The 21,371-nt window shown below is 40.4% G+C and overlaps 1 protein-coding gene and 1 non-coding gene across 5 annotated transcripts in view; both read right to left on the bottom strand.

The window, feature by feature from the left end:
* The window catches only part of FAM168A (family with sequence similarity 168 member A), a 218,767-nt gene that overhangs the window by 43,380 nt on the left and 154,016 nt on the right, over window positions 1–21,371 (bottom strand). The gene's annotated exons all lie outside the window — the stretch shown is intronic.
* Window positions 4,996–5,099, bottom strand: LOC139037309 (U6 spliceosomal RNA). The gene has a single exon (XR_011490130.1). It is a non-coding gene; the product is annotated as a U6 spliceosomal RNA (small nuclear RNA).

The raw sequence follows: 21,371 nt of genomic DNA, 5'->3' as shown, positions 1-21,371 counted from the left end.
AAGAAGACTAAGCACCAAAGAACTGATGCTTTCCAACTGTGGTGCTGGAGAAGACTCCTGAGAGTCCCTTAGACAGCAAGGAGAGCAAACCAGTCAATCCTAAAGGAAATCAACCCTGAATATTCACTGGAAGGACTGATGCTGAAGCTCTAATACTCTGGCCACTTGATGCAAAGAGCTGACCCACTGGAAAAGACCCTGATGCTAGGAAAGATTGACGGCAAGAGGAGAAGGGGGTGACAGAGGATGAAATGACTGGATGACATCACTGACTAAATGGATATGAGTTTGAGCAAACTCTGGGAGATAGTGAAGGACAGGGAAGCTTGGTATGCTGTAGTCCATGGGGTCTCAAAGAGCTGGACACAACTGAGCGACTGAACAACAACAACACTTTATGTTGGGACCAGTGCCTCTTTCCTTCTCCTATATCTGCATGTGAGTGGCTAGGGAAGAAAGCAGGGAAGTCCTGAACTTGCTTGGTAGACACCCATCTCAATATTCCTACTGACAGTCAGGAGGAGTTTCCTGCTCTGGACGTCCTATGGTAGCCATCATAATCCAGTAGGAACAACAGGGGCTCTGAAGGAGGCAAGTGTGGATTCAAAATTAACAGAGGGAGCATGCAAAATACCTAGCATAAATACTTGGCACAGAGCGGTAAGTGCTTTAGACCCCTACCCCTTTTGAAAATGGTTGCATCTGCCTGTAGATTTTAAGACTACTTAATGAAAAGCTTCTCAGTCTTCAACCATGTCCCTCACTCCTGCTTTTCCCTTTCCCTTACATGGCTCCAGATGAGTAGACCTATCGCTATTTGGCCAAGCAGAGGCTAGTCAAAAGACATCTTAGTGTGCTTTTTTGTAGAAACATTGAACCAGTCATTATGCTTTCAGTTCAGTCGCTCAGTCGTGTCCGACTCTTTGTGACCCCATGGACTGCAGCATGCCAGGTTTCCCAGTTCATCACCAACTCCCTGAGCTTGCTCAAACTCATGTCCATTGAGTCAGTGATGCCTTTGAATACAGGTAGTTATTATGCTTTGAATATAGGAAACTTTTTGTGTGCAGTTGTGTGTATATTGTGTATTACAACCTTTTGTGCATTTTAAAGCATTTTTGTGGAATTTGCTTAGTGTTCAAATGTTCTTTCAATGAACTTGTGGGGGAGAAAGTGGTCTCCCTGTCCTATTCCTCCACCATCCTAGCTCCTCCTCTTAAAGCATTTTTGTCTCTTTAAAAATGTGTAAATATCAGTGTCCCCACACTTTTGCATTTTTATTTCTCCATTATTTTCAGTCTGTTATTTCTGTTTTGTGCTATTGATGAATAGTGAAAGTTAAAGCAACCTCAATGTAGCCTAACAGCATTATCTAAAACAAATCTAAATGACACAATTCATAATTCCTTAAACAAACTAAGGTGTTACAGGACAGAACATAGCATATAATCTCATTTTTGTTGAAAAATAATGTGTAGAGGTCTAGAAAAAAGAGACAATGTACTGTCTCTGGATCAGGACTGGGTTTTCCAATAAACTAAATTATGAACCATGTCTCAGCTCAAGGATCCCCAGAAAATACTTCTATTTCAACACATTTCTTATTTAGAGATGCCACTAAGTTACTATGTGACCTGGGCAAAGTCCTTATAATCCTTATCAAATCCGGAATCTCTTTCTGCATTTGAAAAATAATACTAACAGCAACTATCAAATGAACATCTCCCATATTTTTAAGGGTGAGAAAACTGAGGCTCTGCAAAAATAAGTAATTTGCTCATAGTTATCTTAGTGACAGTTAAGACTGAAATCAGATCTGATAAAGAAAAAGAATGGTAGGAAAATGGTGGACTCCTTCTATGAATTTTAATTTTTTTTCCTCTTAACACAAAGGGAGGCATCAGTAGACCATTCTTTGTGTAACGAAAATGATACTGTACAGTCTGTTGGATTGAATTAGAAGTTGCACTGATTTACAATTAACTCATGGCCTCATCTTAACAGCTGAGTAACCAGATCAATCCAATCTTCTAAATTTTATGGTTTGTTTTATTGTGGCCTATAATCAGTTGAAATCACAAGGGGAAGTTCAAGAGCTTTACATGCTATAGAGAAAAGAACATCTCTCAACTTTGAGTAGGTGAATGATTCCAGGCAAGTTACTTAACTACTCTGTACCTCAGTTTCCAAATCTGTAAAATGAGACTAGCATCACCTTGCCATGTAATTACCAAGTTGTATTAAATTTAGAGGGCTTCCCTGGTGGCTCAGAGGATCCCAGCACTAGATTAAAAGCAGATTCCTCAAGTGTTATGAGAAAATTATCTGAGAAACATCTTAAAGGACACACTGGCCTCAGTACTGCCAAGAACTCAGTGAAAAAGGCATAACTGTGCAAACTTGTCACCTAAGCCAGAGGAAGCTTGAGATAAGTCCAGATTCCTCCTTTCTCTTATTGCCCAAATCCAACATCCAGTCCTAACTTACTAATTTATAATCCACACATATTAAATGTCTACTGAATGTAAGCCATTGTTCCATCTAAAAATGTCTCAAAGATGTCCTCTCCTCTCCATCCCAAATACCACTCCTTGATCACATCACTTGACCAAACTATTTTTAGGGCCTCCTAACTTATCTTCTGACCTCTACTTTCTCTCTCTCCAATCCATCCATCTTCATCCAGAGAGACCTTTCAAAATTGCTACTCTGGTGGTCAAAGAAAAAGTTTCAAACAAGTATTCAAACAAGGATAAAGGTTATTGCTAAGGATTAAGTTACAAATTTTCTTAGCAAGACATAAAGACTCTCCAATTCTGGCTCCTATTATTTCCTCTTTTGCCAATCTTGGCCTGGTACTTCACCAATACCAAACACACAACTATTCTAGCATACTCCATTCAACTGTCACTATTCAGGCTACCCCCAGTGCTCGGATCGTCCTTCCCTTGCCCTTCACTTTATTCCCTTAAGAAGTCTCCCATAATCTTCGTCTCTCCAGACCTGATTAGGGGTCCCTTCTGGCTACTCTTTATTTTATTTTTTTATTGCAATGGGTCTTCGTTTCTGGGCTTGAGCTTTCTCTAGTTTCAGGTGGGGGCTACTGCCCCATTGCAGTGTGCAGGCTTCTCACTGTGGTGGCATCTCTAGTTGTGGAGCACAGGCTCTAGGGCATCAGGTTCAGTAATTGTGGCCCATGGGCTTAGTCATAGAGGTATGTAGGATCTTCCTAGGAAGATCCCATGGAATCAAACCCATGTTGCCTGCATTGGCAGGTGGATTCTTAACCCCTGGACCATCAGGGAAGTCCCTCTAGCTACTCTTATAACTGGATTTTCTTAAAGCTCTTATCAAATTATATTTCCATTTTTCTCAAGTACTCATCCCTCAATATTATGGATCTAGTATCAATCCAATGATGATCTCTTTGGTCATATTTCTCTTGGTCTTTATATGTCCCAGCAGGGGCTTCTGTTTGTGCTCTCACTGTCCAAACATACTCTTTAACTGATTGATGATTGCTTTACAATATTTGGTTTGATTTCTGCCATATATCAACATGAATTAGCCACAGGTGTACATCTGTCCCCTTCCTCTTGAATCTCCCTCCCACCTCCTACCCTTTCCCACCCCTCTAGGTTGTTGCAGAGCCCGAGTTTGAGTTCCCTGAGTCATAGAGCAAATTTCCATTGGTTATCTATATTTTACATATGGTAGGGTGTACACTTACATGCTACTCTCTCCATTCATCTCACCCTCTCCTTCCTCTTCCCTGCCCTTGTCCATAAGTCTGTTTTCTATGTCTGCATCTCAATTGCTGCCCTGTGAACAGGTTCATCAGTTCCGTCTTTCTAGATTCCATATGTATGTGTTAATATATGATATTTGTTTTTCTCTTTCTGACTGCCTTCACTCTGTATAACAGGCTCTAGGTTCATTCACCTCATTAAAACTGACTCAAATGTGTTCCTTTTTATGGCTGAGTAGTATTCCATTGTATATATGTACCACAGCTTCTTAGAGGAGCCTAGCAGGCTACAGTCCATGGGGTCACAGAGAGTTGGACCAATGACTGAGCAACTAACACACACACCCCCCCCCCCCCCCAGTTTCTTTATCAATTCATCTGTTGACGGACATCTAGGTCACTTCCATGTCCTAGCTAGTGTAAATAGTGCTCCAGTGAACACTGGGATACATGTATCTTTTTCAGTTTTTGTTTCCTCAGGGTATAAGCCTAGAAGTGGGATTGCTGGGTCATATGGCAGTTTTATTCTTAGTTTTTTAAAGGAATCTCTATACTGTCTTTCATAGTAGCTGTATTAATTTACATTCCCACCAGCTGTGCAAGAGGGTTCTCTTTTTCTCCACACCCTCTCTAGCACTTGTTGCTTGTGAATTTTTTGATGATGGCCATTCTGATTGGTGTCAGGTGATATCTTCATTGTAGTTTTGATTTGCATTTCTCTAATAATGAGCAACACTGAGCATCTCTTCACGTGCTTATCAGCCATCTGTATGTCTTCTTTGGAGAAATGTCTGTTTAGGTCTTTTGCCCACTTTTTGACTGGATTGTTTTTCTGCTATTGGGTTGTATGAGCTGCTTGTATATTTTGGAAATTAATCCTTTGCAGGTTGTTTCATTTGCTATTAATTTCTCCCATTCTGAGGGTCATCTTTTCATCTTGTTTACAGTTTCCTTTGCTGTGCAAAAGCTTTTAAGTTTAATTAGGTCCCATTTTATTTTTGTTTTTATTTCCATTATTCTAGGAGGTGCAAATCTACTCTATTTTTAGCCTCCCTCCTCCCCTAATCACACAGCCTATATGGCTGAGGCCATGTATCTGGCCAAAAGGGACTTAACAGCTAACCACCATTTCTCTGCTGACTCAACTGCCACTGCAGAAAAAGGAGCATGGACTTTAGATTCAGATATGGGTTCTAACATGTTTACTCATTTCGAATTCTGTGAATTTAGGCAAACTATCTTTTTAAAAGAATATGGAAGGCTTCACAAATTTGAATGTCATCCTTGCGTAGGCGCCATGCTAATCTCTGTATTGTTCCAATTTTAGTATATGTGCTGCCTAAGCAAGCACGAGGCAAACTATTATTTCCACTTACTGAGCTTTGGCTTCCTCATGTAAAATGGAACAATAATAACTTTGCAGAGTTGAGGTGATAATAATACTAGCAATAAAAATAATACTATTACTTACTGTGTGTCAAGTATCATGCTACTGAATACTTTACATTGATCTCTTTAATTTTCATAACCCCTTCATGAGGTAGGTTCCACTATTACCTTTATCTTATAGATGAGGAAACCAACTAGAGAAGCTAACTTACTCATCCAGGTCATTTTGGTAGACCATGGGCTGGATAACTCAATGCCCATTTCCAACCCCCTCTGCCCTCCTGAGGCTGGAAAAGTACCCGCTTTCTCAGCCTTCCTATTCCTTAGGACTAGCCAAGTGGCACAGTTCAGATCAAGGAAATATACACACAAGTCTCCTGGAGGAATTGTGGGAAAGCCATTGTTTTTCTAGTAAAAGGACAAGTATTTCAATATTCCATCACCTTTTTTCTACCTCGGTCACACAGGTGATGCCTACAACTATAGCAGTCATCCTAGAACAAGCGGGAAAAGCCAAAAGATTTAGGGGATACCAGTCTTGGAATCACAGGCCTGATAAATCAATGCCATCTGCCACTGACCTCCAGGCTTTTTTTTATGTGAGAAAAATACACTTTTATTTGTTTAAACTACCATTAGTCAAGCCTTCCAGTAGCATCGTCAGGCATTTATACACGGTACAGAGTAATCAAATGATAGAGCTCAGTTCAGTTCAGTCGCTCAGTTGTGTCCGACTCTTTGCGACCCCATGGACTACAGCATGCCAGGCCTCCCTGTCCATCACAAACTCCTGGAGCTGACTCAAACTCATGTCCATCGCATTGGTGATACCATCCAACTATCTCATCCTCTGTCATCCCCTTCTCCTCCCACCTTCAACCTTTCCCAGCATCAGGGTCTTTTCCAATGAGTCAGTTCTTCACATGAGGTAGCCAAAGTATTGGAGTTTCAGCTTCAACATCAGTCCTTCCAGTGAACACTCAGGACTAATCTCCTTTAGGATGGACTGGTTGCATCTCCTTGCAGTCCAAGAGACTCTCAAGAGTCTTCTCCAACACCACAGTTCAAAAGCATCAATTCTTTGGTGCTCAGCTTTCTTTATAGTCCAACTCTCATATCCATACATGACTACTGGAAAAATCATAACTTTGACTAGACAGACCTTTGTTGGTAAAGTAATGTCTCTGCTTTGTAATAAGATGTCTAAGTTGGTCATAGCTTTTCTTCCAAGGAGGAAGTATCTTTTAATTTCATGGCTGCAGTAACCATCTGCAGTGATTTTGGAGCCCCCCAAAATAAAATCTCTCACTATTTCCATTGTTTCCCCATCTATTTGCCATGAAGTGATGGGACCAGATGCCATGATCTTAGTTTTCTGAATGTTGAGTTTTAAGCCAACGTTTTCACTCTCTTCTTTCACTTTCATCAAGAGGCTCTTTAGTTCCTCTTCACTTTCTGCCATAAGGGTCATGTTATCTGTGTATCTGAGGTTATTGATATTTCTCCCAGCAATCTTGATTCCAGCTTATGCTTCAGCCAGCCCAGCATTTTGCATAATGTACTCTGCATATAAGTTAAATAAGCAGGGTGACAACATACAACCTTGATGTCTTCCTTTCCCGATTTGGAACCAGTCTGTTGTTCCATGTCTAGTTCTAACTGACCTGCATACAGATTTCTCAGGAGGCAGGTCAGGTGGTCTGGCAGTCCCATCTCATTAAGAATTTTCCACAGTTTGTTATGATCCACACAGTCAAAGGCCTTGGTGTAGTCAATAAAGCAGAAGTAAATGTTCTTCTGGAACTCTTGCTTTTTCAATGATCCAGCAGATGTTGGCAATTTGATCTCTGGTTCCTCTGCCTTTTCTAAATCCAGCTTGAAGATCTGGAATTTCACAGTTCACATACTGTTGAAGCCTGGCTTGGAAAATTTTGAGCATTACTTTGATAGTATGTGAGATAGAGCTAATAAGATTCAAAATTAGGAAGTCAATCATTAAGCTATATCAGAAACACCTGGCATTGGAGTTGGCAGAGAATGGGTACTCAAATGATGAAAATGATTATAATAAGATCACTCAGTCTACTTCTTCAAAGCTTCCAAGTTCCTCAGGAAACGCAGAACTGTCAGTAACCTAAATCACAACAGAGTTACTCAGAACAGACCAACTCTATTGGACCTGCCCACCCCTCATGTCTGCACTTCTGAATTCAGTTCTCCTAGCTCAGGGTCCATCCTAAGGAGGGTAAAGGGAAGGAAGGTCTGGAGATAGGTTTTGGCTGCTCATCCCCACTTATCTCAGGGGCCACAAAGATTTCAGGCTCCCTGCCATGCAAGTCTAAGATGAGAGACTTCAAAGAACTAAGGAGAAACTTACAATCCTGGCAGCATTTGTTGTGACAGTGATGGCCCAAGCTTCTCTCTCTGGCAGCCAGAGGCCTTTGGAGATAACAAGAAGTGTGGTTCTGTAGCTTAAACAAGACCAAGGGCTATTGATTTTTCTGCCTCTTTTCCTGCTGAGAGCGGTAACAGCAAAAATCTGATTTAGACACTTAGATTCAAGTACCTTCTCCACCAGCTGAGCAATTTTCAAGTAATCACACCTTTGACCTTACCCAACATATGTCCTTTAAAAGCCCTTTTTTTGGGCCCATTATTTAGTTTTCCTAAGATGTACAGGGGAAAGGTAGACTTGTTGGCCATCTTCCTGAAAACTGTAGCTTCTATCCCTCTGTCCAGGGTTTCCAGCAGCTTGCTCATAGACCTTCCAACCTGTCTGGGAGGGTGCCAACCACTCCCGTCACAGCTGACACAGGTGCCATAGCTGACATGTCTCCAAACTAACACATGGCCTTTGTTTCTACAGCTGTTCAGAACCCAAAAGGTACTTCCTGGAGGAATTATGACATTTACGATGGCAAGATTCCTAGACAAGCTCACTGAATTGGGAAAAAAGAAAAAAACTATTTATTAAACATTTAACTAAATGGCAGATTTGAGCATCAGAATCACCTAGGGAGCTTGTAAAAACACAGACTCCTGGGGAAGCTCTGGAGTTTGTAATTCAGTAGATCTGGGGTAGGGCCCAAGAATTTGCATTTCTAACAAATTCTTAGGCCTGTGAGGACACTTTGATGGCACTGCTACCAGGTATAATCTTTGAAAATGCACAATTGGCTACCTTTTGTGAAAAGTCTCTCCAATGCTAAGAAGAGAGCCACTCTATCAGGATATCATCTTGCTTAAATCTTTTAAATAAACAAACAAAAAACAATCCTTCCCACCCCACTCTCCAAAATCCCCCTAAAAGCAACTGCTAACAGGTTTCTACAGATTTCTCTTTAAGGAAGGACTAGATTCCAAATGCTTCAGATCAACGGGCAATGCCAGTGGGTTTTTAGAAGAGAAATTCTCTTAGGAGCTCCAGGCAATACATTCTGGAAGAAAAGACAAGTTAGCACTAGAGGTTCACCAATCTCCCAAAGTATGCACAGACTACTCACAACCAGCTGCCATTAAGAAAACAACAACATTATGACAATGACTCTCCAGCTTTGTCCATAATACACCTGTACTTGATGGTACTGATCAGGGATGGATGGGTACATGGAAGGAGAAGAGAGAGTGTGTATGAGTGTATGTATGAGAGGGTAAGGAAACAAACAAAAAAGCCCACCTAATTCTGAGATAACTTTCCTGATGGCTTAGGAGCTGTCAGTGAGTCACAGGTGAATTGGGGTACTGCTTTCTCAACGTCAGGAGAAATGTCTGGGAAGGGAGGGGAGAACAGAAGTTCCTGGACAGTCTTGTTTATCTAGAATTCTCTACAAATATTCTTTTCTGTGTAGAAGAACTGGCTTAGCATTAACTGAATCACTGCTTTAGAAGGAGTCTCAGAACGAAAATGTTTATTCTAAACTCTGAGCTCAATCTGCCAGACACTTAACGGATCTCTGAAAAGGTTTCATTATTAGGGACCTGATGCTTTAGTCATTTATTCATTCAGTCAGTCAATACGCAGAGTTTACTCTGTGTTAGGCACTGGGTTAAACACTGAGGACACAGTGAGCGCCTGCGAGAACAGTGAAAGTGAAAGCCGCTCAGTAGCATCAGCCTCTCTGAGACCCCATGGACTATACAGTACACGGAATTCTCTAGCCCAGAATACTGGAGTGGGTAGCCTTTCCTTCTCCAGAGGATCTTCCAACACAGGGATCAAACCCAGGTCTCCCACATTGCAGGCGGATTCTTTACCAGCTTAGCCACAAGAGAAGCCCCAAGAATAGTGAGGGTTACAAAAATATAAACAAGCATAAGGCAGTAAATAACACAGACAACATGTAGCTCAGTGCTTAACATGGAGCACCCAAACTTAGATGTGATTCTGGCTCTATCATGCTCTGGCTCTGTGACAGGGACAAGCCTTTCCATCTTTCCTGACTTATATCTACAACTATCAAAACCTAGATATTTTAATAAGGATTAAATAAAATAATGACAACATAGCTCTCAAACTGGATAAAGGAGCCTTTGTGGTTACTCAACAACGAGCTAGAGGGTACATGAAAGCACTGAATAAACAGGATGCACTTTCTTGAAATGCTAATTCTTTCACCAAACAAAAAACTACCAAACAACTTAAAGTATTCATTTTAAAGAAAATAACTATGACTATATAAAGGTGATTTAAGGTAAAATTCTTATAAATTTTGAAGATAAACTTCAAACAGACTTCAAATAAAGTTTAATTCTCTGGGCTACTTGCAGGCGGAGTTTGCTCTCTTCCAATGTCAGGAACACTAGGAAAGTTTCCAAACACTGCATGTGGCTGACAAAGGATGCTCAACAAAGGGCAACCATTAGTGTCAATAAGTTCAGTTCAGCCATTCAGTTGTGTCCGACTTTTTGCAACCCCACAGACTGCAGCACGCCAGTCTTCCCTGTCCATGACCAACTCCTGGAGCTTGCTCAAACTCATGTCCATCAGGTCAGTGATGCCATCCAACCATCTGTTAATAAGTGAAAGTTGCTCAGTCGTGTCTTGACTCTCTCTGACCCCGTGGACTATAGCCTGCCAGGCTCCTCTGTCCATGGAATTCTCCAGGCAAGAATACTGGAGTGGGTAGGCATTCCCTTCAGGGGATCTTCCTGACCCAGGGATCGAACCTGGGTCTCCCCACATTGCAGGCAGATTCTTTACTGTCTGAGCCACGAGGGAAGCTCTATTTTTATTCCACAAGTTAATAAGAGATAGCTATTATTACTAACCCACCCACAGGAGAAAAAACTCTGCAGTGTATGGGGCATAAGAGGGTGTCATCTCTACCCAGGTATCCTTTTTCCCCAAGCTCTAGACTTCTTCCATTCCTATCCCCACACCTTATGATTATTTGAGAAGTACAAGTCCAGGAAGCATGCCAATTCTGCCTCCAAATGCCAGGGAGCAACCTTCAAAACACGCAAAAAAGAATGGATCAGCACTAGTAAAGTTGCTAACCTCATCAACCTCCTGGCTTCCCCTGAGCCCTCAGCCTGCCCAAGCAGTTAACTCCAGGACAAGAAATCAGCCTAATCACTGATCCAGCACCACTCCTGACTATCTGTGTTCTCATTTTAAAAGTTCTTAGAGATCACTTATTTCCTTAAAATCTCACAGACAAGTCATAGATAGGTAGGTATTGTTTTTCCTACTTTACAGAGGAGGAAACAGAGGCTTTCAAAGTAAAATCAGTTGAAGTTTTTAGATACAGGCAGAGCCAGGATTCAAGTTCAAGTCTTCTGACTTCAAGCTGGAGCTCTCCCCACTACATTAAGCAACAGAAATCATTCCAATGAGAACCTATACAGCATAGGCAAAAGCTCTTCCAGGCCTTTATCAAAGCCCATCTATTTTCAGCTGTATTCAGGGAAATTATAATTTAATATAAATTAAGTTCAGTTATGTCACTCAGTCGTGTCTGACTCTTTGTGACCCCATGGACTGCAACACGCCAGGCTTTCCTGTCCATCTCCAACTCCCGGAGCTTACTCAAATTCATGGCCATCAAGTTGGTGATGCCATCCAACCATCTCATCCTCTGTCATCCCCTTCTACTCAGGCCTTCAATCTTTCCCAGCATCAGGGTCTTTTGCAATGAGTCAGTTCTTCACATGATATGGCCAAAGTATTGGAGTTTCAGCTTCAGCATCAGTCCTTCCAATGAATATTCAGGACTGATTTCCTTTAGGATGGACTGGTTAGATCTCCTTGCAGTCCAAGGGACTCTCAAGAGTCTTCTCCAACACCACAGTTCAAAGGCATCAATTCTTCGGCACTCAGCTTTCTTTATAGTCCAACTCTCACATTCATACATGACTACTGGAAAAACAATAGCTTTGACTAGACAGACGTCTGTTGGCAAAGTAATGACTCTGCTTTTTAATATGCTGTCTGGGTTGGTCATAACTTTCCTGCCAAGGAGCAAGCATCTTTTAATTTCATGACTACAGTCACATCTGCAGTGATTTTGGAGCCCCCCAAAATAAAGTCTCTCACTGTTTCCATTGTTTCCCCATCTATTCTCCATGAAGTGATGGGACCAGATGCCATGATCTTAGTTTTCTGAATGTTGAGTTTTAAGCCAACTTTTTCACTCTCCTCTTTCACTTTCATCAAGAGGCTCTTCAGTCCTTTTTCACTTTCTGCCATACGGGTGGTGTCCTCTGCATATTTGAGGTTATTGATATTTCCCCCGACAATCTTGATTCCAGCTTGTGCTTCCTCTAGCCCAGCATTTCTCATGATGTACTCTGCATATAAGTTAAATAAGCAGGGTGACAATATACAGCCTTGACGTACTGCTTTTCCTATTTGGAACCAGTCTGTTGTTCCATGTCCAGTTCTAACTGTTGCTTCCTGACCTGCATACAAGTTTTTCAGGAGGCAGGTCAGGTGGTCTGGTATTCCCGTCTCTTTCAGAATTTTCCACAGTTTGTTGTGATCCACACAGTCAAAGGCTTTGGCATAGTCAATAAAGCAGATTTTTTTCTGGAACTCTCTTGCTTTTTCTATGATCTAATGGATGTTGGCAATCTGATCTCTGGTTCCTCTGCCTTTTCTAAATCCAGCTTGAACATCTCAAAGTTGAAGGTTCATGTACTGTTGAAGCCTTGCTTGGAGAATTTTGAGCATTACTTTGCTAGCGTGTGAGATGAGTGCAATTGTGCGGTAGTTTGAGCATTCTTTGGCATTGCCTTTCTTTGGGATTGGAATGAAAACTGATCTTTTCCAGGCTTGTTGCCACTGCTGAGTTTTCCAAATTTGCTGACGTATTGAGTGCAGCACTTTTACAGCATCATCTTTCAGGATTTGAAATAGCTCAACTGGAATTGCATCACCTCCACTAGCTTTGTTTGTAGTGATGCTTCCTAAGGCCCACTTGACTTTGCATTCCAGGATGTCTGGCTCTAGGCAAGTGATCACACCATCGTGGTTATCTGGGTCATGAAGCTCTTTTTTGTATAGTTCTTCTGTGTTTTCTTGCCACCTCTTCTTAATATCTTCTGCTTCTGTTAGGTCCACACCATTTCTGTCCTTTATTGTGCCCACCTTTGCACGAAATGTTCCCTTGATATCTCTAATTTTCTTGAAGAGATCTCTAGTCTTTCCCATTCTATTGTTTTCCTCTATTTCTTTGCATTGGTCACTGAGGAAGTCTTTCTTATCACTCCTTGCTATTCTTTGGAACTCTGCATTTAAGTGGGTATATCTCTCCTTTTCTCCTTTGCCTTTCATGTCTTTTCTTTTCTTAGCTATTTGTAAGGCCTCCTCAGACAACCATTTTGCCTTTTAGTATTTCTTTTTCTTGGGGATGGTCTTGATTTCTGCCTCCTGTACAGTGTCACGAACCTCTGTCCATAGTTCTTCAGGTACTCTGTCTATCAAATCAAATCCCTTGAATCTATTTCTTACTTCCACTGTGTAAACGTAAGGGATTTGATTTAGGTCATACCTGAATGGTCCAGTGGTTTTCTCTACTTTTTTCAACTTAAGTCTGAATTTGGCAATAAGGAGTTCATGATCTCAGGTACACTCAGCCCCCAGTCTTGTTTTTGCTGACTGGATATAGCTTCTCCATCTCTGGCTGCCAAGAATACAATCAATCTGATTTTGGTATTGACCATCTGGTGATGTCCACGTGTAGAGTCTTCTCTTGGGTTGTTGGAGGAGGGTGTTTGCTGTGACCAGTGCATTCTCTTGGCAAAACTGTTTGCCTTTGTACTCCATTTTGTACTTCATTCTGTACTCCAAGGCCAAATTTGCCTGTTACTCCAGGTAACTCTTGACTTCCTACCTTTGCATTCCAGTCCCCTATAATGAAAAGGACATTTTTGGGGGGTGTTAGTTCTAGAAGGCCTTGTAGGTCTTCATAGAACCATTCAACTTCAGCTTCTTCAGCATTACTGGTTGGGGCATAGACTTGGATTACTGTGATATTGAATGGTTTGCCTTAGAAACAAACAGAGATCATTTTGTTGTTTTTGAGATTGCATCCAAGTACTGCATTTTGGACTCTTTTTCTGACTAGGATGGCTATTCCATTTCTTCTAATTAAATTTCTAGAAGAAACTTAATATAAATACTCTACTAAATATCATTCAGGGCTAAGTACAATTTAATGTAAGTATTAAATTATTTTTCCATTAACTACAAATCATAATGGGGGCTTCCCTAGTGATTCAGACCATAAAGGATTTTCCTGCAACACAGAAGACCCATGTTTGATCCCTGGGTCGGGAAGATCCTCTAGAGAAGGGAATGCCTACCCGCTCGAGTATTCTTGGCTGGAGGATCCTATGGACAGAGGAGCCTGCTAGGCAATAGTCCATGGGGTCGCAAAGAGTCAAACATGACTGAGAGACTAAGCACACATACACACAGGAATCATCATAAACAACTAATAGAAAATTAAATTGCATGAACTTATTTAGTGAGAAAAGGGAACGAACTCACATGGCTTATCCTTAATCTCTTTCAGGAGGATCCTTGTATAAAGGCTTTCCATAGTTTCCTATTGGTCTTGCCCAAGAACGTCAGGAGCCCTAGGGCAAGAAGACCTGGACTGACAGAGTCGCTGCAGGAGAGGGTTTCTGAGTAAGGATACTGAGCTCACCTCACCTTCCTTGTTTCTCCACCTTTCATTAAGGCCAGGGATTCCAAGAAGGGGCATAGAAAACTTCAAGAAGAGGCAAAAGAAATAGATTAAGGGTATGAGCTAGCCAGCTGCTTTATAATGAAAGAGAGCTAAAGAAAATTTATAGATTAATGCCCAGAATGTTAGAGCTGGAAGGGAAATTGCTGAACAACTCATGTAAGTCCCTCATAGCCTGGATAGGAAGTGAAAGCTAAGACTCTCCCAGTGTCTTGCAGTTATTGGCAGCATAACCAGACCTGGAACTGAGAACTCCACCTTGTGCTTCAAGACCTAGTTCCATGCTTAACCTCTGAGAAGGCTTTCTTCTGAAGCTCTGAAGAGTTTTGGCCCTTCCCCTATGTCCACTTTATTCCACAGCAGTTTGTAAGTACATCCAATTATTATGTTAAGTTCTTGGAACAGAGTGGCACACCCCTCTAAGACAGCATGTCTCACTACTGCAACTATCTCCTTACTTGTGTCTTTTTTCTCCTTACAATCTGTGCTGGTTAAGGTAGGAAGTCCATGGAGAGGTAACATACATAAAAGTCACAGTCATTGCATGTATGTGTCTTCACAAAATTGATAATCTTACAATTTGAAGAATAGAGTATATAAGAAACTGAAAGGTCAGAGTTCATCCTGACCAGTTCATTTACCTCCCTCTGCGTGTGGCAGGAGAACCCTCCCTTCAAACAAAATCTCACCTGGAAGTTTATATATAAAATAGGCCTGAGCAGACATTTACTAAAGGGGAAGAGAACACCTTTTTTGCTTAACCCTGCCCTTTACTAGCTTCTAAGGCATCTTGAGGAAAAACCACCTCATTTTAAAAAACTTATTTTATTATTCTTTTATTGAAATACAGTATATAAGTTACAAGTGTACAATATAGTGAGTCATAATTTTTCAAGTTATAGTTCATTTGTAGTTATTATAAAATATTGGCTATATTCTCCATGTTGTACAAAATATCCTTACCCTCCTTGTTTTGTTTAATTTTGGAAAGAGCAAGCTGAGCCAAAATAAAGAACTTTTAATTTCAGCCTCCTCTCATTCAGGATGTGATAGAGGTCAGAGAAGTCTTTGGAGCCCAGGAAAACTGTAATGAAATCCTCTGTGACTCTGGAAAAGTCATTTAACCTCCCTGCATCAGTTTTTTCATCTATAAAACTGAACAATAATGTCCATCTTGTGAGATATTAGGAGGCTTAAATGAGATGAACTATATAAAGCACCCAGCTCATATCTTGTATATCTTGTTACTCAACGAATAGTTACCAATAGAACTACTATTATTAGATTCAAGGATGGAACCTGGTGTTCCCCAGAGATCTGTCCAGCAATCCTGCTGCCAATCCAAAAAGTATCAGCAGAGTAAAGAGGTAAGGGCTAGTACCCTGGAAAGTGGCAAGTGTTAGTCACTCAGTCGTGTCTGACTCTTTGCGACCCCATGGACTGTAGCACACCAGGCTCCTCTGTCCATGGAATTCTGCAGGCAAGAATACTGGAGTGGGTTGTTATTCCCTTCTCCAACGGATCTTCCTGACCCAGGGACTGGATCTGGGTCTCCTGCACTGCAGGCAGATTCTTTACCATCTGAGCCATCAGGGAAGCAAAGCAAGTCTGAAATACCTTAAAGCAAAACCTTAAATGAAATCTCTCCAGGCATAAGAAAGCACCTAAATCTTGATTCAAAGCTCTCAGCATGCTAATGAATAAAGATTTTTTTTCCACCAGGGTAGAAGACAGGAAACCAAGTGAGCTATAGGACAATATTTCCATCATTTAACAGAAATATGCCAATGACTGAATACATTGTTGTTACCTCAGCTATTTCTGAGTATCTGTCACTGTGAATAAATACATGGAAAGAACATGCCACCCACCAACAAGCAGGACAATGCTATTTTTTATTTGCAAAGAATACTGAAAGTATTAGGACCTTACCTGGAAAAGAAAAAAAATCCTTTTCTGATACTTTCTTTTATGCAATGGTAACAAATCTTTTTTATATGACACCAGGTTTTGTTCTTAAAGGATACCTATATTGAGAGTGACATCCTAAGATGTTAGAACAGGAAGTTCCAGAGACTCATCTCTCCACCAAACCTGAACTAGCAGAAACTCTCTGTAGTAACTACTTTGGAACACCAGAGTCTAGTCAATAGACAGTTCATTTCAGTCTTTTGCCCAGCCCATGCCCTTTCCCACGCTCAGACAGCAGTGATAGTGAAGCCCTGAACTGAGTTACTGGTATGGCCTGTTGGAGATAGGGTTGGCCATAAGAACCTCGTTCCTCCACAGGGTTTGTTTATGTGTTTGATTGCTCATAGCTGCTTTTGCTGGCTGAGGGACCAGCACAGAGGCTGACAGCCATGGTTCAGCATCCAAGGGCTAAAGTTTAGTCCACAGGATTTAAGGAGACAAATGTTGAATGGGATAAACAAAATGTGGCATAAATGAACTGTTACCCAGCTATCGAAAGGAATGAGTTCTGATATATGCTACAACATGGATGAACCCTACAAATATTACACTAAGTGACATAAGCCAAATAAAAGGACAAATATTGTATGCATCACTCTTGTGATATCTAAAAGAGGGAAATTCAAGGAGGCAGAAACTAGATTAGAGGTTACCAGAGGCTAGAGGGAAGGGAAAGGGAGAATTATTATTTCATGGATACAGAATTTCTGTTTGGGGTGATGAAAAAGTTCTGGAAATAATATGTTTATACAACATTATGAAAGAACTTAATGCCACTAAACTATACACTTAAAATGGTTAAAATGGTAAATTTTATGTATATTTTGCCACAATAAAGTAAAAAAATTATTTTCTTTTACATAGGCCTATTTTTCACTTAACAATTACAAGCTATAAAACCTTGGAAAAGTTAACATAGTTGAACCTTATTCCCTCATATGTAATAGCTCTTCCTTGTACAGTTATCATGAGAATTGAAGACAATGTTTATAAAGTGCCCGGTACTCCATTTGTTAGTCATTAATGGTAGTTATTTAGAGGAGGAAATGGCAACCCACTGCAGTATTCGTGCTGGAAAATTCCATGAAAAGAGGAGCCTGGCAGGCTACAGTCCGTGGAGTCATAAGGAGTTGGACATAACTAAGTGCACACACACACACAATGGTAGTTATTACTATAAAATAAATTACCTACAGCAACAGTAATTTATAATTAACATAAACATAACAATTCAAAAATTATTTAATGAGTAACTAACTGCCTGCAGTCTTTTAGGCACAGGAGGTTCCTAACCTTCATCCTCAAGGAGTTCTCAGTCTAGGAGACACGAAAAAAAAAGAACAGGAGAACAGGGAGTCAAGAGGAACAGGGAATAACCCAACACCAACACTTCTTTCTTTGGGCAAAAACACTGCTTTCTTTCCTACCAAAATGGGAAATTATCTTGTGATCCAAGAAAGTAGATCAGCTACAAGCAAAGAGAAAATTAGTTTAATGCACATGATTCTTGCCCAGACAAGATTTAATCCATTTGCTTTTTGTACTGACATCACACATAATGTATCAGAGGCAGACATACTGCTTGTGTTCCCTTTAAAACCCAGAAAGCACTTGCCTGACAGCCTGGTCGAGTGGGAAGAACAATTGGAATTAGATTTAGAGTCCAGTAAATTTAAGCTCTAGTCTTAGCATTGCCACTTACAGCGATAAAAACCTGTACACATTTATTGACCTTTCTTAGACTTTCATCTGTAAAATGAATATTTAATAAAAACTTCTACCTCATACAACTGTTATAAAGATTCAATGAAATTACAAACTGTAAAGTTGTAAAGTATTTTACTTCTTATCTATTATTACATGGGATTCTGTGGACCCTTGTTTTCTTAAGCTTCAGAGAAAATCTGGCATTGGAGAGTTAAATTTTTTCTTCCAGTTGAGATATAACTGACATACAGCACTGTATAAGTTTAAGGTGTATAGAATAATATTTGACTTATAAACATCATGATTATTATGATAAGTTTTGTGGACATCCATCATCTCATATATATACACAATTAAAGAAATGGAAAAAAATTTTTTTCTATCCTTTTTTAAAAAATATTTATTTGACTGTGCGGATCTTAGTTTTGGCATGTGGGATCTCCCCTGACCAGGGATTGAACCTGGGTTCCCTGCATTGGGAGCGAGGAGTCTTAGCCACTGGACCACCAGCAAAGTCCCCCAAAAATATTTTTTATTTGTGATAGGATTTGTTCTCTTAGTAAACTGCATATATAACATACAGCAGTGTTAATTATACTTATGCTGTACATTATGTCCCTAGTACTTATTTATCTTATAACTGGAAGTTAATTTTGTTTTTAGAAGTCAAATCTGGCTTTGTTAGCAAAGAAGCTGAGATCCAAATTAAACCAGTCCATGCTGACTACACAGGTAATGCAAGAGTTTGAATATACCTCTTCCTTGCTGAGAAACTCAAAGGAATTGTTAGGCTTCAACTATCATTGTTCTAAAAAAGAAAATTTGCTATAAACCAAATATGCAAGAGAAAAAGTTCCCTTTTGCTTTTTCTGAGGATCTCTGCAGTCGCTACATAACTCATAAAGAGAACCTATAAGCAGAAAAATTATAATCAAAGAAGAGCAAGGAAACAAAAATTTCAAGAAGGGAGAAGTCAGGAGTGTCCAATGATACAGAAGTCAAATAGGATGAAGGCTTAACAACAGGGAGATTGTTAACTACTATAGCAAGACAAGTTGATAAGAATTCTCCTTAGAGGCTATTCTTCAATCAAAGATGGAAAAGTAACTAAGTGACCTGAGAAGTTTTTCTGAGCAGAGACCAGTTGTAATATCAGAAGGGGGTTTCATAGAGTAGTTTCAGGAATCAATCCATTTTCCAGGCTCATCTCAGATCCTAATCACTGTGATTTCCAAGACACAGTCAAGTGTGCTATAGCAGTTAAAAGCTCTTGCTTTGTAATGCAGAAAACTGGGGCTTGGGGGCTCTGCCATGTATTATGACCTTGAGAAAACTGATCTTCAGTCACTTCATCTGGAAAATAAGGGCTATCTTCCCAGACTTGTTATAAGAAACAAATATGAGGGGGAAAAAACCCATAAAAGTTATTTCCAAAGACCAAAATACAAATGTCAGTCTTAAAACCTCCACCAGGTGGTCCTTAAAGAGGAGTAAAACGTGCAGGGCTGGGTCACTGCAAAGAAAGATTTTTTTTAACTCTCAGATTATTTCATTGTATTTTCATGCTATCAGCTTACTTATTAAGGTCCTCTAGATGACAAACTGCCATGTCAAATACAAATCTGAGGACTTCTCTGGTAGCCCAGAGGTTAAGATTCCATGCTTCCATTGCAGTGGGCGTGGGTTTGATCCCTGGTTGGGAAATCCTACATGCCATGTAGCATAGCCAAAATAAATCAATTAAAAGACATTTTTTAAAAAATGCACTTCTTAAACTATTTTTTTTTTTTTAAGTAAAGAGAGCATTCTAGAGGGGGGAAAAAAACTGGCGGAAAATGCTAGTAAAGTCTGAACATACCAATTTCCTAGCTTTGCAACCTTGAAGGCCATGTCTTTTGTGGGAAGGGGTAAATGACATACTGAACACGTTTGCTGTATATTGAAGCCAAGAAATTCATTCAGCACATGAGTGGGGAGGGCTTGTGAGCTGGTGTGGCCCAGCAAAAGATGGGGAAATGGCCAGGAAAGGAGTCGAGAAGGAAGGTTTTCAAGGATAAAACCTTGGTTGTTCTTTGTGGTAGTGAGACAATGAATACACAGACCCAGGATAGGTAGACTTAGGTACCAGCCTAGCTTCAATACTTTCCTTAACAGTTCTTCATTGTCTCACCTATAAAATGATGAGTTAGTGTAAGGGGGTACATCTGTTCTCATACTTCAGAATTCTTTTCTAACTGAATTTTTGAAATTCTACTACACGTCAATGGTTGGACCCATTACATTTATTACTCCCAGCTGTCTTGTAAAGGTGGCATTCACAGTTCTTTTTCTTTTTTGCAAAGGATATACTGAAGCCCAGAAAGGTTAATAATTTATCTGATGTCACATAGTTTCTAAGCGGCAGAATCAGGTCTATAATCTAAGTCACTAACTCCATATCCCATATTCTTTTCCCTATATGGTATACTCATTGCTGTGCACTGTGATAACCATTAACTGAGCATCAGTGATGAGCACGGTGCCAGAGGCTTTATAAACATTCTCATGGACCGGTGAACCAACCATCTGTATGATCATTATCGCATTTTACAGTTGAGGAAACTGAGATTCAGAAAGGTTAAATAACTTTCTCAAGCTTGCACAGTTAATTAGTGGCAGAGCCTAGATTCTACTCCAGATCTGACAGAATCCAAAACCTGTCCTCTCCTCAGTACATATACCAGGCCTCTAGTGATACTTGGACACTCTCACCATTAGAACATTTTAAGAAAAGAAGAGAAAAAGGGAAAAAAAAAAGGTAGACAATGTTTAGATCCTAACTACACTTCAAACTTCTAGCAGAGAAACATTTCTGAGACCTTTCAGAAAAAGAAATGTCCCAGTCTGTAAAGAGCCCATTTTCATGGTCAATTCATGTAAAGCATATTCAAGTGTTCACTGTACTTACTATCTTTACTGTAAGTTGGAGCTGCCACAACAAAATAACACAGACTGACTGGGTTGTTTAAACAACAATTTCTTCCTCACAGTTCTGGAGGCTGAAAGTATGTGGATCAGGGTGCCAGCCTGGCTGAGTTCTAGTGAGGGCTCTCTCTTCCTGGCTTGCTAATAATGGCAGCCTTCTTGCTGTGTCCTACTGAGGCAGGAGAGAAAGACCCTACCCCAGCCCCCACCACCAGGATAAAGCAACTGGAAATCCATTCCCTATAGGCCAAAATTCCAGAACAAGAATAGCAGGACAATTAAGGGAGAAGGCTGGGCCCTGCCCAGATCATGTATTTCTCATTCTCGAAGTCAGAAGACCTCCCAGATTACACATGTGCAGAAAGGTTCCTTGGAGGTCAAAAAGGAATACTGTCAAGGAA

The sequence above is a fragment of the Odocoileus virginianus genome, chromosome 10, assembly GCF_023699985.2.
Source record: "Odocoileus virginianus isolate 20LAN1187 ecotype Illinois chromosome 10, Ovbor_1.2, whole genome shotgun sequence".
Lineage (NCBI taxonomy): Eukaryota > Metazoa > Chordata > Mammalia > Artiodactyla > Cervidae > Odocoileus > Odocoileus virginianus.
The sequence above is the reverse complement of the archived record's forward strand: the minus strand, read 5'-3'. Positions and strand labels throughout refer to the sequence as shown.